The sequence below is a fragment of the Canis lupus genome, chromosome 30 (genome assembly GCF_048164855.1).
Source record: "Canis lupus baileyi chromosome 30, mCanLup2.hap1, whole genome shotgun sequence".
Taxonomy (NCBI): domain Eukaryota; kingdom Metazoa; phylum Chordata; class Mammalia; order Carnivora; family Canidae; genus Canis; species Canis lupus.
Window position 1 is genome coordinate 34,922,986 of NC_132867.1, and position 16,946 is coordinate 34,939,931.

At 42.4% G+C, this 16,946-nt stretch overlaps 1 long non-coding RNA gene across 1 annotated transcript; it reads right to left on the reverse strand.

Moving 5' to 3' along the window:
* Window positions 1-879: 879 nt before the first annotated feature.
* LOC140621644 (uncharacterized) lies at window positions 880-7,091 on the reverse strand. Its single transcript, XR_012021407.1, has 2 exons — window positions 7,000-7,091; window positions 880-1,771 (listed from the first exon to the last, which is right to left on the reverse strand). It is a non-coding gene; the product is annotated as an uncharacterized lncRNA (long non-coding RNA).
* Between the last annotated feature and the right edge of the window lie 9,855 nt (window positions 7,092-16,946).

Here is a 16,946-nt window from a genome sequence, read left to right on the forward strand (position 1 = left end):
GACCTCCTCCTGTTCTGAAGCCTCCCCCAAACAGCCACAAATGCTTTTCACCAAACTCCTCGATGTTTATAGAATTGTTTCCTCATTTGCTGGCCATCCCAGCATACTCTGGGCTCCCTGAGAGTGAGGGTCAGCCTCTCGGACATCTCGAGGGCCCCCCTCAACTGCCCAGGGCATCCAGAGGCCTGGAAGGCTGTGAGCCACTGGTGGATATTTGTCAAATGAATGAAGGAAAACGAATGAATACGTCCAGCTCTGCCTAACTCTGAGGGCCCTAACCGTGCTGCTTTCTAGAATACCCGTAAGAATGCCGTCTGACTATAGAATGTTGCTTTTCCAGTATTTGGAATGTATTAGGAGGGGTTTCAAACAAATTGCCAAGATACATCAAGCTAAAACCGCCTCAGCTTTGCCAGAAATCGCTGGAAAATACAAGCCAGAGGAGGGGGCTGCGGGCCGATGACCCTCGCGAGCCCTCCATGTAGGAATCCGTCCCATGGAAAGTAGGATTTGGCTCCCTGCACCCTGCCCGGGGGTGAACGATTAGGCTTCAAAACAGAACTTATCAACGATTTAGTCTCATTAAGTTGTAAGAAAACAGGCAACGTGTTCCAAGGTCATAAGTTTTCTCAAACGTTCAAACGTTTGCAATGGTTTATAAAACCAAAGGAGTGCCGGAGCCCACTGGGGCTTGCTAGGGTGATGGATATATGTGAGTTTGCAAAGAACGTTTCCAGGCTGTCTTAAAAGCCAGCTCATTACAACTCTACCGGCTACAGGCAGTTTCTCTTTCCTAAGTGAAGGCTGATCAGTGGTTGTGTGTGTGTGTGTGTGTGTGTGTGTGTGTGTGACAATCTCCAAAGACTTGCAGATCCCATCTCACATTTTCAACTTTAATGGAAGCTCCCAAGACTGCTCGTGTGAACAGACAAGCAGTTTTCTTCTGCTTTTCTGTAGGGTGGCGTGTGTGCATAGATGCACACATCTCCAGGTCACTCTGCACAGTCAGTCTGGGTTGGGCTGATCTTCCCCAGGATTAGAAATTTTAAGAAGTTTTGCTTCAAGCATTTCCCATCTGCATCTCCAGTCTTATCCCAGAAAACATCAGCCCCCAAACCCTCAATGTTCCAACAAGGACACTTTGCAGGGGTCCCAGCTGTCCGGTGTGTGTAGTTTCATTACCTTACTTCCTGACACTGAGTGTGGCCACCTTGTTTGTGGGCTGGCAGCTACAGCGCACCCTCCAGGGACACTTCCTTCCTTCGTGGTCAGTCAACCTCTCCCCGCCACAGACAGGACTTGTTGTTTGCTTCTCTGGAGTCCTCAATTGATCAAGTGTGTCCTCCAGTATTTTCTTGGTAGACTGGCCTCCATCATAGGTAGGAAGATACCTCGTTTGTATTGGAGGTGACCAAGGCCAGGAGTCTACACATTGACAGAAGCAAGCCACAGACCCTGCAGGCCATTCAATCATGTCCCTTTGCTTGGGGTCTCATGATCAACAGGCTACAGATGTGGTAGGAAGACTAAAGTTTGGCGGGCCAGCAGACGTGGTTTGAAAGTCCAGCTCTGACCTTCCAGGAGTGAGCTCTGACCTTCCAGGAGCGTGACTTTGGCAGATTCCCTAGCCACACTGTGTCGTCTTACCTCCCATGAGAGAATGGTGTTGGCTCTGTGGGTGGCTGTCAGCATTAAGTGGGATGACCCACATCAAAACACAACAGCAAGACATACCAGTTACTATGATCTCTCTCTGCCCACAGCTGTCCTTCTGAAAAAAAAAAGTGTCAGTGAATGGGGCTGCCTTCCCCATTGGCTTCCACTGATTTTGGCCAAATATCTCCCTTGTTCTGATTGAGTTTCATTGAAGAGTCTCCTACTGTATTTGTACCTGTGAGGTTTCCCCTCACTCCTGGAGAAATGAAGTTAAATATCCTGAACACATCACTCGCATGTGTTTGGTGAGGACGCTATTTAAGGGAATCGGGGGTAGATAGATGTATCTGAAAGTGAGGCATTCTCAAAATTCAAGAATAGTCCTCTGTAACAACTAGTCTGGTGACTGTGGATGTTTCTATCTGGGATCTGAGAACAGATATTTGTCTTTGAGATGATTGTCATCGACAAGGCCAAGACCATGATCATGATGCCCTGGAATGGAAGTTCCCTGAATTCAGAACTCGGTCTCTCGGTTTTGTGAAGTCCCACTTTGCTGGGACACCAGGCTCATACATTCTCCTAATTCCTCTCTCCTGAGCTGTGCCAGCTTCGAGTAAAATCTGCCAGCCTGCTGTGTTAAAGCCCCACATGGTTACTCCTTAGGACATGTCCCGAGGGCTGACAGGACCTGCGGAGGGGTGCTATCTAGGATGATGAGAGCCAGGACCCTCCCCTGAGCCTCACTGCAGATGTGTTCTCCACAGACCAGATGTCCTGGGGCCGAAGGAAAGCCCCGGGAGATGTAGTGGGGGCAAAAAAGGGAAAATATGTGTTCTTATTATAGTTCAGGCACGCAGGAAACATTGCAATGTTGCTTCTTATTTTTTTTTCCAAAACTAATCTGATCTTTCTTTACAAGTCCCTATTCACTGATTTGAAGGGAAAAGAATGTATTGAGCCTGGTTTAAAACCTAGTTCCATCCATAAACCCAGTGCTTCTCAAGCTACTTGTGGTGAGGGACCACTTTTGCTGCTGTTTTTAATTTCCAACTGGTTACAGATACTTTCATAAAATCCAATAGAAATGAATTACCAAAAGTAAAATTTAATAAGACACACAAAGTACAAGCCATTTTTTATGATTATTTCAATAAACATAAAATTATTCTGTCAAATTTCTACAAGAACTTCTGAATGTCCACCCTCAAGATTTTCATTTATTTTTACTTTTTCAGTTTTAATGATCTTATTATTTTATTTTGTTTTTAATTTAAATTCTAGTTAGTTAACAAATTGATTTCAGAGTAGATTCAGTGATTCATCACTTACCTATAACACCTAGTGCTCATCCTAACAAGTGCCCTCCTTAATGCCCATCACCCATCTAGCCCATCCGCCCTCTACCCTCTACTCACCACACCATCAACCCCTAGTTTGTTCTCTGTAGTAAAGAGTCTCTTCTGGTTTGCCTCCCTCTCTGTCCTGTCTTTTTTCCCCTTCCCCTATGTTCATCTGTCTTATTTTTTTATTTCACATATGAGTGAAATCAAATAGTATTTATCTTTCTCTGACTGACTGACTTCATTTAGCATTCTACTCTCTAGCTCCATCCACATTGTTTTAAATGGCAAGACGGCTGAGTATGTGTATATATATATTCCTCTATATATATACCACATCCTCTTTATCCTCATTTTTTACATCTATGTCATACTCTGATGACAGCAGTTTGAGGAGCTGCCCCAGTGCTCAGACCCACTAGAGTGTAACTGATTTAGACAGTCTCCAAAGGCTTAACTTCATCTGTCTGATTCCATCCTCACTCTGTTGCCCCTTCTGAGGTGATATCTGGGCATATGGAAGGGAGAGGAGGGCTTATGTGCCCTGGAGGCACTGGTACTAATCCAGGTCTATGGGAGGGTCTAGATGTTTCTCCCTTACGTAGAGTTGGCCAGCTGATGTCCATGGATCATGAAACCTTGACCAATTGGGATTCTAACCATGGAGCCCATCTACCTCTAGACATCTTCTAATGCAGGCCACATGGCACCCACCATATGGAGCCACTTGGCAGGCCCTCCCCTTCTTGGCTTAATCACCACTTAGTGCCACTAGACCCTCTCTGCCAGTGAATGCTCCTCCATCTTCTTGGTTTCTCTGGGGCATTCTATGTTGGTGAGGAACTACCCAACAGAGTGATGTCCCCCAAACAGAGAGCATACCAACCCCTCTATCTTTTGCATTTTCCTCAACTTAGTGAAAGCACTTCCCTCTCTCTGAATCTCTGCCAGAAGAGATGAGTTGGGACCCATACATCTCACTACTAACTCCTCCTGCCCACTGCCTGTGTCCCCAAATCCTCCAGGGCTGGAAGTCGCTGGCATGACTCCCTCCTTCCCTCTGAATATAAAACTCTATGGTTTCGTCTTCCATGCCTGACTCTTGGTATGCCAAGGGGATAGAAAAGAATGGTGGAAATCCTTTCTCTCAAAGACACCTGACTTTCAAGTTTATTATTTTGCTGCAAAATCTTATGTTTTTTTTAATTCATGAGAGACACACACAGAGAGGTAGAGACATAGGCAGAGGGAGTGGCAGGCTCCCCACAGGGAGTCGGATGTGGGACCCAATCCTAGGACCCGGGGATCATGACCTGAGCCAAAAGCAGATGCTCAACCACTGAGCCACCCAGGCACCTCACAAAATCTTATTTTAAATGGCAAAAGCTCAGTATCATTTCTTTTCATTTTCTTTGCATTCCTTCCGTGATATACTGTTAAATATCTCCATGCATGAAAATGAAGTGAAGAATGTCATTATTATTATCATCTGCACCAGGTGACTTACCAGCTAGCTAATGTATTCCCCAGGGTAATTTCTCTGATTAATCCACCCACATTTTCATATAGGAAACTGATATTCTGAGGAAATAGGGCTAGGATGGGTAATGTTTGATGGGGATGGGAAATCTGGGACAATGGAGCTTTCCATTTTCCATTTTCCTCTTTGTGAGGCTTTCTTAATGGACATGAATCGCCAGGACAACCCAAGGACAGGAAGTAGACCATAGCAGAGGTGGGACCCGAGAGAAATAGGAAAAGAACAAGGATAACCTTTATCCCCTTCATAACTCTAGTCATTCTTCAGCTAAATACTAAACTCCCCCCACACACACACATTCTGGCTCTAAAAACATAACAATATCTCTTCTGGAGTATTCCTGAGGAAAAGGAGCCATTTAATGTAAAGCTCCACCAGTCCTCCACAATGGATAGCTTCCAACCCACGTGTCATCTTGTATTTATGATTTACTCATCAGCTTTGCTTTAAAAAATAATTTTCGGTAACCTCTAAAGAAATACTTTCTCTCTTATCTTTAAAATATTCAAACGACCCCCTACCCATTCTTTGCTCTTTTTTTGCATGAGCAAATTACATCTGGCCTCTTTCCCACCTGGGAAGTAGACAGTGATCATGAGGGATGGAGAGATCTGGCTTGTGCTTGGCACACTGTCTATTTGTCAAGCAGTGCAGTTTTGTGGTGAGCCCACTGGCCTGGGAATTCTAATAACCCTGACTTCATGGGTAATTTGGGGTAAGTTATTCATTCTGTTCCTCATTTAGCTCCTCTGCAAAATGGGGCAAATAATAACACAGCGTGATTTTGAAGCCATAACAAGATGATGGGAATGAAAGCGGTCACCTTCATCTAACCATGAGCTTGGGTGCCACACAAATGCAGAATGAAATGTTATCATTCTTTAGGGGAGTCATATTTCATGACGAGCTCCATGTTTTTACTCACTCATTTTTTTAAATAAAAGAAGTGAAGAAACAAAGAAGATTGCTGCCTAGGACACATGAGGTACCTTCTCTGCTACTTGTTTGAACAAGAAAAGTGCCACACTGTTTTGAAAAGTTGATCACACCGGACCAGGACTTTGAAGGGTTTAATCTATGCCTGGGTGCAAATACAATAGGAAAAATATTGTGGCCAGAGTATCGCCATGCATTATTTGGGTTTTAAATCCTAAATCACTACCTAAAATGCATGGTTTGGTTTAGGCTACCCAACTAGACATGTTGGCCTGGCTCCTCACTCTAGAGCACTCTCCTAATAACCCAACATAAAAAAGCAGGGCCCTTTTCAGAGTTGCAAGTCAATGTGCTGTAAACATGGGTCTGAGGTTGGAATATTGAATTCCATGAATATCAACAATCTGTCTTACCCCATTAATCAGAGGCTTGCAATCTCTACAGTCTTATGAGCCATGGGGCCGTCACTGATAATTCTCTGTCAAAGAGAAATGTAATCATCTAGACATGTGCTTGAAGAGGAATTTTTCCCCTTGTTGATTTTATGTAGGAAATGATTATTAGAAAATGTTGGCTGACTTGGTGGCTTAGAGGTTTGGAGAGGAGGCCTTTTGTTGGGGATGGTAGAGTAATGGGTGACACAGAGGGTCCTTTGACAGGGCTCTGCAAACCCAAAGAGGTTCAACGATTTGTTGGGCTGGGTGCATGGTCTCCTCTGGGACCCATTTCCAAGCAGTGAAACTAATAATCCTCAAATCCACTCCTCCAGACACTATTACACTGTATTTAAATTATGTTATCAGGAGAGAGATGTTGGTTTAATTCTGGTCGGTCCCTCAAACTCTAAGGAAAGGTACTCCTCCCTTGGTGGGAAAGTATGTTTGATGACCCTCAGAGTCATATTTCTTAAGTCTGGCCCCCTTCCCCCAGCTCCCCAGTCAGCTTCACCCTATCTGTGGAGTCCTTGAAAATTCTGGAGACAACAAAGGTTGGGAAACGACACCAAAGGGGTAGGCCAGGGCCATGTTTCGGTCCCCTGAGGTCAGCACAATTAACCTTCTTTTGCGTCCATAAGTCTTCCATTACACATCCATGTTATGTGTCAAGAAGGATGTCTGGTTCTCTAAGTAGGTGTACTTGCTGTATGCTCGGCTTTAGTATATGTGCAAGAGTGGCAGGAACCAGAGAACTTCCAGCTATATCTAAGCCATAGAAACTAGGGACATAATTTTAAGAAGTTTGGATAGAATAACCATTTAGGGGAGGAAAACCTTAGCACCTCTGATTTGAGTCCTTAAGACGACAGGAGTACCAGGTAAACCCAATCCCAGTATCTAGAACAGTTGTGGTTTTACCCCTACATGTCCTTGGCTGTCACTAAGGAAAGAGGCTGGGGTTGGTTTAGTTACTTTGGTTAGGTCCCTCCAGAAAAAAAGATAGATGTAGCTGTAAAGTCACTTCCAGGTGTTTCACTGAAGACCTTAGGTGACATGTGTTGCTGTAATAGGCAAAATCATTTCTCACCAGAGGTGTCCATGTCGTGATCCCCAGAATCTGTGAATATGTTATCGTCCATGGCAAGGGCCAGCTGAGGTTGTAGATGGAATTTAGACTGCTGACCAGATGACATCATAATAAGAAGATCATCATGAGTTATCTGGGTGGACCTGTCATTACAAGGGCCCTTAGATGTAGAAGACAGAGGCAGTGTCAGTGTCAGAGGGGTACAATGTGAGAAAGCCTGGACCACCACGGCTGGCTTTGATCACAGAAGGATGGATGATGAACCAAGCAAGCAAGTGGCCACTAGAAGCTGGAAAAGGAAGAAAATGGGTTCTCTCCTGGAGCCTCCAGAAAGGAATACAGCCCTGCCAACTCCTGGACTTTAGCCCAATAAGACTGATTTCTGACCTCCAAAACTGTAAGAGAGTACATTTGTATTAAGCCACTTGGTTTGTGGTAATTTGTTATAGCAGCAATAGGAAACTAACACAGTTGCCTTGATGTTTTCTGCTGACTGATACAAGTTACAAAAGAGCTAATTTTGCTGTTCTCCCAGAATCAAGGCAAGTCAAGTGGGAACAAAGTTTACAGCAGAGGCTGGCTATGCCCAGCATGTGTGTAAAAACAGGCACATGATGGATTTGAGGTAGTAGATGGGAAAGTGGCTTTGTCTCTCTGCCTGCCTCTTCCTGGATCTTGTGAGGACAGCCATGAGGTCACCATGCTCTCTCCCTGGTTCTTCTGAAAGATGGCCATCTTGAACACCAGAGCTACTGGTTCTTCAGAACCAACCCTGCAATATTCTTAGAGTCCTGTGGTTTCCATTTTCCCCCATTTCCCTTTCTTCCCCACCTCCCCTCCTCCTTTTATATGTAACCCTGACTTGTTGGAAAAATCCATAAAGTCTCAGATTTCCTTTCTTGGTGGTATACTGGTCTCCTGGTTCTAGGGGTGGCAAGTAGCCCTGCTATAACATCTACCAATTTCTTCTGTCTTTTTCTTTCTTTCTTTCTTTCTTTCTTTCTTTCTTTCTTTCTTTCTTTCTTTCTTTCTTTCCTTCCTTCCTTCCTTCCTTCATTTCTTCCTTCATCTTTCTTTCTTTCGAGAGAAACGGGAGGAGCAGAGGGAGAGAGAGAATCTTAAGCAGGCTGCATGCCCAGCGAGGAGCCCAATGTGGAGCTCGATCATATGACCCTGAAATCACAACCTGAGCCAAAATCAAGAGTCAGATGCTTAACCGACTGAGACACCCAGGTGCCCCTAGGGTCTGCCAATGTCTGTGGTGTAAATGCTCCTACTATGGCTGACATCAAACTACCAATGTCACTGAATGCAGCGGTAGGAAAAGGTGTTCACAGTCTGGATTGGCCAGGCTCAAGCACACCCTGCAGCATGTCGAAAACCCTCCACCCTTCAAGGGGGAAGCGTAGAGCCCAAGGCTTTCAGAAAGCATGGCACATTTGCAGGAGTTTGGCCTTTACCATAAACAGTGCTGTGAAGTCTTTCAAAGGAATTTTGTTTTGTTTTACAGATTGTTCTGTAACTAAATTCCCTAATTCCCCCTCCTGCAGTTGCTCAGAACCAATAGAAACCTGAAGAGCCAGAAAGTAGAGTCATAAACAGCCATGAGTTGATTAAAGACACTAGTCATCAATGGTTAAGGCCAGTTTTAACCCCAGAATGTACTTTGTATTTTTTCCTTTTTAAGTTATTTTCCAGTTTAGTTTGATTTCATAAGGTTACTTGAAAACCATCAAAACCTAAAATCATCAGTAGTCAGAAAATTATTAAGAGGTCTTTGATCATATTAACAGGTCTCATTTTATATCCATTATACCTAAGTGAACTAGTGAGTCCTATTTCCATCATTAATTATACTAGGACCTATTAGTTAGTAACTTGGTATGAAAGCTTAAATCAGTTTATTGGAGGAAGTTTAACACACACATATAAGAGATATCCTATATATTTAATAATATGACCACTGAATTGCAATTAACATATGAGAAAGATACTTCATAGTCTTGCTAGAAAGAGGAAGTAAGTTAATATTTGTAAAGCACATAGGCCCACAGTATGTTTTTATTTTTATTTTTTTTTATTTTTTATTTATTTATTTATGATAGTCACAGAGAGAGAGGCAGAGACATAGGCAGAGGGAGAAGCAGGCTCCATGCACCGGGAGCCCGACGTGGGACTCGATCCCGGGTCTCCAGGATCACACCCTGGGCCAAAGGCCCGCGCCAAACCGCTGCGCCACCCAGGGATCCCCCACAGTATGTTTTTAAAAGATTTTATCACAGTAGGTTTTTTAGAAGTGTGCTAAGCAACTCTAAAGAAATACATATTATTTTTTAAAATTGAGAACTTAAGAAGTCTGTGACTTAGGAGACTCAGCAAATATCACCCAACCCTATAAAGATAATCATGACATAACCAAATAATCTCCTCTGTGTTTTTCATCAAAACTTTTTTCCTTTTTCTTTCTTTTCTATTTTCTTCTTTTTCTTTCTTCTTTCTTTCTTTCTTTCTTTCTTTCTTTCTTTCTTTCTTTCTTTCTTTCTTTCTTTCTTTTCTTTTCTTTTCTTTCTTTCTTCTTTCACCTTTCTCTCTTTCCAGTGAAATGGGACACTTGCAGTCACCCTGCCCTCCAAGGTGGGGCTGCACCATCACCATAGCCTGCCCATATAAGCTCTCCCTATTACAGTTTATGAGATGCTTCGTGGAAATTCTCTTTCTCTGCAGGATTTGGATGGCCCGGGCTCCATCCCTTCCAAATGTGGCACTGGCAGGCTGCCATGTGCAAAAGTGTTTTCTTGTTCACACAATGACATAATATGAACCTAAATGAAGTGGCCCGTCTACTCTGGGCATCTTGGTCCCCTTTAAATTAATTCCAAAGCCCAAGTGATGGTCTGGCCTCAGCAAGCCCTGCTTCTTGGGTTCAGGATTATAAGTCAGGGGCCTCACAGTGATGGGCAGGGAGGCCGGAAGACATCTGTCTGCCAGCAGGAAGAGGGAGGTGCTTGTAGCTACTGAGTGGACGCTGACAGCAAATTCTTAAGCTTCCGGGAGTGAGAAGGTTGGGATAAAAGGAGATGGAATATATTAAAGATGCTGCAGCTACATTTTCCAGAGAACTTCTTCATCCCATTGTGAATTGATTTGTAGCCCTGCATTTCATCAACTACATCATACCCCAGAGTCACTGGGGAAGACGGCCCAACGAGGAGTACTCACTCACCAGCAATTAGGAGCCTGGTCCAGGAGGCCCACTCGCCTCAGGTTTGGGGGCATGCACATCACATAGACTCACTCAGAAAAAGCTCTTGCCTAGAAATTGAATCCAGTTTCTTTTTCCTGTGTTTGTTTTGCAATCCACCCTTGGAAGGGAGAGTTGATGGAGGAAAGCAATAATTCTCCAAGGCACACCGCTTCAATTAAGAGATAGAGGAGCCCAGAGGGGCCCCAGAGCCTCAAGAGGAGCCAACCGCAGATTAATGGATGTTAAAGAATGTTGCATTCGAAGACTGGAATTGCTGATTTATGTCTATTCACATATTCTGGAGCATTTTACTCATGGCATTCCTTAATCATAGCACGATTACATGACCGCTTTCATTTACGGGTGTGGGGGGAGGGGTCTGTTTACTCAGTTCAGCTTTAATAAGCTCTTGACTACAATGCATTTTTGTAAACTGAGACCAGTTTCCACCCAACCCCCTCTGACTCTCCATCCCTGGTCCTCTATAGATCCTCCTTGGCTATTCTTAATATGCAAACCATTTGTTCCCTTAGAGCCTGAAATTGTCCAGGGTCTGTATATTGCAGCCCCAGGTGCATTTTACCCAGAGCAGTTTGAACAAAGTCAGCTCAGCCATTTGCCTTATGGAAGGGAGAAGGAGGGAAGTCAATGCATTCCCTAGGATGAGTCAAAGTCATATGTTGTTGGGTGGTTGCTGTTGTCGTCGTCGTCGTCGTTGTTGTTGTTGTTGTTTTCATTCATTTGTTTCACTCAGAGGACATTTTCTTTGCACCTACTACGGGGCAGCTCGATGCTGGCAAGAGAGATTCAGAAAGAAATAATATTGTCTCCCTTTCACATGAGCTCACAGTCCAAGGAAGACATATGAGAAAATCAGTACTTATAATAGAGCGAGAGATGCTCAGAAAGGAAACATTTCTAGGATCATAGAACCTGGAGCTGGACACCAAAAGCCAAGTGCAGAGCAAGTGGAAAGCTGAACAGGCTAGACATGTGAGGGGACTCAGTTTCCCAAGAAATAACCGCAAGAAGCCCAGGCGGGGTGGAGCACAGGTGGTGGGAGTGTGGCTGGGGAGTCAGACGGAGGGTCCTACATGCCATTGGTGCAGCATGGGGTGAGCTGCTCTGACCCCCTTCAAAAAAGGCCTCACTGTGGTATAGCCACTGTGAAAAACGGTATGGATTTTCCTTCAAAATTAAAAATAGATAAACTGTATGATCTAGCAATTCCACTTCTGGGTATTTCTCTGAAGAAAATGAAAACAACAATTCAGAGAGATATCTGCACCCCCACATTCATTGCAGCATTGTTTATAACACCCAAGATATGGAAGCAACCTAAGCAGGGGTGCCTGGGTGGTTCAGTGGTTGAGTGTCTGCCCTTGGCTCAGGTCATGATCCCAGGGTCCTGGGATTGAGTCCCACATTGGGCTCCCCACAGGGAGCCTGCTTCTCCCTCCAACTATGTCTCTGCTTCTCCCTCTTTGTCTCTCATGAATAAATTAAAAAAATATTTTTTTAAAAAAGGAAACAACCTAAGCATCCATCGATGGATGAACGGATAAAGAAAATGTGGTATACACATACAATGGAGTATTATTCAGCCACAAAAAAGAATGAAATCCTTCCATTTACAATAACATGGATAGAACTTGAAAGTATTATGCTAAGTGAAATAAGTCAGACAGAGAAAGACATACTGTATGATTTCACTAATATTTGGAATCTAAAGAACAGCAACAACAAAAAGAAAAAATCAAAATGGAAATAGACTCATAGAGAACAAACTTAGCTGCCAGATGGGGGAGGGTTTGGAGAGATGGGTGAAATAGATGAAGGGGATTGAGAGGTAAAAACTTGTAGTTATAAAATAAGTAAGTCATGGAGATGTCATGGGCAGCAGAGGTAAAGTAAACACTAATACTATAATAACTTTATTACAGGTGACAGGTGGTGACGACCTTTACTGTGGAGATCATTGCATACTGTATAAAAATATCAGATCACTATGATGTACACCTGAAACTAATAAGATCTTATATGTCAATTATACTTAAATTTAAAAGTAAAAAAGGGAAAGGGCCTGCTGTGTCACATCAAGCCTGTCTCAGCTTTTGAGCCAGGGTCACACTGTCCTTGTGTTGTCCTAGCCAATGGCTGAACAAGGAGGAACAGGTCCCAGGCATTGCCACATGACATGGGCTTCTCTAACAGTAGTCCGTGCTCTGGAGCTCCCCTCTGGGCTCCCTTAGCTCCCTTGGCCCAGTGAGGGGAGCAATTTGAACGTAGTGGCCACTCAGATGCTTTTGGCTCATGACAATGCAAAACTTAAAATCCTGGTACAGGAAACAATGAGGGAAATCCCTCTTTCTACATCCCCTCCCTCTTCTTACAAACTCACCCTCCCTGTTATTCCTTGAAAAACTGAGACTGGGGCAGGGTCAACTGTGAGGCTACCAGACAAGCCATTTTATGGATTTGACTGTCATTTGAGTCCAATAACCAATCAACTTAATTAACCAGTTTGACTTTTTCTTTTGTTTATTGCTGAATTAAGTGATTCTACTAAATTTACTGATGCCTCGGTGTCCTATATACCTGGAGTTGCAATGTTACGCTAAAGCCATTTACACCAGTAAACTACAAATAATATGGCATTTACAATATAAGGACAGTGAATTATTTTATTTCAAAGGTTCCAGAACAATAAGCCAATGTACTCTAAAAATTGGTAACTATAGGGAAAATATTAGGCTATACATCAGGGTTATCGAATAGCCCTGGTTTTGAGACAAAACTCTCCATTATGAAAGAATGCTAAGAAATATCAAGTAAATGATCAAATTAGAAAACCACCACTTTGGGAATGCCTGGGTGGTTCAGTTAGTTAGGCATCCAGCTCTTGATTTTGGTTTGGGTCTTGGTTCAGGGAGTCTGCTTAAAATTCCCTAACTGCCAGTGAGAAGGAAGTAGCAGGATAGCACATTGCCAGTGAAGGCAATGGAGGCAGTGCTGGCTATGTGGGAATATATTCATATTTTTTAGAGACACTTAGGTTCCTGTAGTAATGTCTGTAATTTATTTTATATTACAAGAAAAATCCAGGTTGATGCAAATATGACAAAATACTAATAATTGTTAAATGTGGATGGTGAGTATATAGGTGTTCATTATACTATTTTTTCTCCTTCTCTGTATCCTTGAAAATGTTCACAATATAGAGTAAAAGCGGGAGATACTGAAAGACAAAACATTTTAAACAAAAGCTTCTAGAGAGTATATCTACTTGTTACCAAGGATTTTAATGACACCGTGTAGAAAGCCACATATTCTCAGGGGTTTTGTGAAAACAAGATTATTGGCCCAGTTTCAAAACAATTCAAGTTGGAGAAGTATGCCATTCAGAGAACAGCAATGCACAGCATGTTCCCTATAACACCCTTACTGAAAAAAAAAAAAAACACCCTTACTGAAGTATATTAATAAAAGCAATTCTCAGGTGTGGTTAAATTGTTTCAGAGAGTACCATTAATGTACTTTTAAACCTCCTCTTATATGCCTTGTGACACAGAGCATATTCAGAGTCATGTGGTTTGCCAACTGTTATTTCTGTGTTCTTTGTTCACGACATGGTCAATGATGTCAAGTGGCATAAAGCATCCCAAGAGAATGTGTCCTTCAATGTTTAGAAGCAAGCAGTATCCACTCTTATTCCACAGCTATAGTTGTAGATCCAAGGTTCAAGACACGCCTCAGGCTTGAGGGGTTTCCAGGGGTTGAAAAAGGAGATGCCTGCAAAGGAGTGAACTTCCAACCCAACCTCCAAATGAAGAGATGGAGATTCTTGGAATGGAATGCCTTTTGGAGCTGGAGAGCACACTGTTACCTGCAGGTACCCTGATTGATGTTGAAGGACCCTGCCAAATTCCATTCTCCAGACTGGAAATTCCAGGATAATGCTGGTACCAGTGAGTGACATTTTCTTGGAACGTCACCAGGAGTTATAAAGTACTCTCCCCACCCCTACGTGTCTAAGGTATGAAGGGTAAAGGTCAACACAAAGAAAAATTTAAATTATCATGAAAACATCGCTATGGAGTTCATTGGATAGAATCGGCGAAGATGGAGTCTTCTTGGCTGAATCGTCTCAAGCCCATTTCTTAAGGACTCCCTCCTCCCTCAATGAAACCAGATACAGCAATGGGATTGCCAAGTGCGGCCTGTGCTGAAGCACAACAGGCTTTGTTTTACAAGCGTCTCTTTATGATTCTGTAATCTGCAGCATACAGGGCAACCTTTTGCAGTTCTGGTGCTGATGCTTTCTGGGCTTGTTATTCCAGGCTTTTACTGCCCTTGGTTGGGTTTGTTTTGTTTTGTTTGGGGGTCGGGGTCGCTCTGTAATTCCAGCCCTGGCGTCATCTGCATCTGTGTAGCGGGCTTGCGTGGGTTGTGTCCATGTGAACTGGATGTGCTCCTCTGATGGCAGGAAGCACCACACAGCATTCTAATTCACTTGATGTGCCCCATTGTATATGGCACCGTGGGTGACCTGCCCTCTGCAGAGGTTGGCCTTGATGTTGTTTCTCCAGCTAAAGAGCTCTGTAACCCTCACACAGGTCCCCATGATAACCAGGGATTGCAGAAGAGATCTTGGACTTCCTAGTAGATCCCTTAATCAGCTGATACAAGAAATTTATTACTACACCTCAACCATTACATAGCAACAAATGGAAGCTGGTATCATTCCTTATCAGCCTAAGAATTTTTAAGCCTGGCTAAATTCTTTTTTCTATAGGAATGACGTTTGCTTTGGTCGACAGCGAGGGCTCCAAAGTCAGGAACTTTGATTCAGATCTCGATTCTGCTACTCATTAACTGTGTGACCTGGCAAACAACTGAATATAAGCCTTGGTTTTCTGGTCTGTAAAATAGGTCTAACGATGATTCTAACTTCATATGGTCTTTGGGAAGAATAAATGCACATAAGTCGCTTAGCTCAGTTCCTGGTATACAATCTATGTGCCCTTAAGTGATAGCTATTGTAATTTCCGATCTTGTTCCTCCCACATGGCATGGATGCCAAACTGAGTAAGGGATTTACCAAATGATACTTGGAGGGTATTTCAAAACATTATCTGCCATGCATATGCAGGAAATACATGCTGTAAGAATTGGAGAAAAGTTATAGTACTAGATATTAACACTAATTACTACAATTTTAAAATTCTCTAGACAAAGGTGTAAATTATAAATAGTTACGAAGTTGTGGGGCTCATTCATTTATTTATTTTTAAAGATTTTATTTATTTATTCATGAGAGACGGAGAGAGAGGCAGAGACATAGGCAGAGGGAGGAGCAGGCTCCATGCGGGAAGCCCGATGTGGGACTGGATCCTGGACCCCGGGATCATGCCCTGAGCCAAAGGCAGAGGCTCAACCGCTGAGCCACCCAGGCGTCTAGTAATCTAGGGGTTACTTAGGAGCTTAACCACACGGTTTCGAAATCTTGCAATTGATATGAAAGATTTGTTTTATGAACTTTTCTCTGTGCAAATCATCCCCATCAAAACTATCATCACCACCACCACAGCAATAAAATCCTTAGAAGCAAAGATGTAATAACAGATAATTAAAACTATAACAACTAAGTTTCTTAATTTATTGACTATCTAGTTATTAATTATTATATATCAAGAAAATACTATGGATAAATAAATCACTGGAATTACATGAATTTAGCAAGGTTGTTAAGATATAAAGTTAATATAAAAAACTAGTTTTATTACTATATACCTGTAACATATGCTTGAAAATGACATTTTAAAAATCAGTACAATGGCATCCAAAACTTCAATTACATAGGAGTAAATCTACTGAAAGATTACAAAACATTTTACATAAAGATTACAAAACATTTATGAGAAATATGGAAGAGGCTTAAATAACTGGATATACCATGCTTATTGATTGGAAGACTCAAAATTGTGAAAATGTCCCTTTTCCCTTAACTTGGGTATTGGTTCAACACAATCTGTATAAAAATCCCATCACGCTTTTTTTGAAGAAACAAATGAGATGATTCCAAAAAGGATCTAGAATACCCAAGGTGATTTGGAAAAACAAATACCAATTTGGAAGACTTATACTATGTGATTTTGAGGTATATTATAAAGCAGTAATAGTGAAGACAGCAGGATGTTGGCATAAAGTTATGCATATAAATCAATTGAATAAAATAGACAATCAATGGATCAACACACAGATGGCCAACTGATTTTCCACAAAGATGCCAAAGTCATCGAGAAAGAAATCTTTGTAATAAATATTGCCAGAACTGGATATGCCACATTTATACAATGGAATACTATTCACCACTAAGAAATAGAATAAATTATTGACATACCCAACAACATGGATGATTTTCAAATATGTCCAAACAAAAAAGCCAAACTCAAAAAAGCACATACCGTCTGATTCCATTCATAGGAAGTTTAAATAATGGCAAAACTAATCTCTAACTCTTAATCATAGGACACAAACAGGTTGCTGGAGGGGAAGGGGTTGGGGGACGGGGTAACTGGGTGATAGGCATTAAGGAGGACACATGATGTTCACGAACACTGGGTATTATACAAGACTGATGAATCACTGACCTCTATCTCTGAAACTAATAATATATGTTAATTAATTGAATTTAAATAAA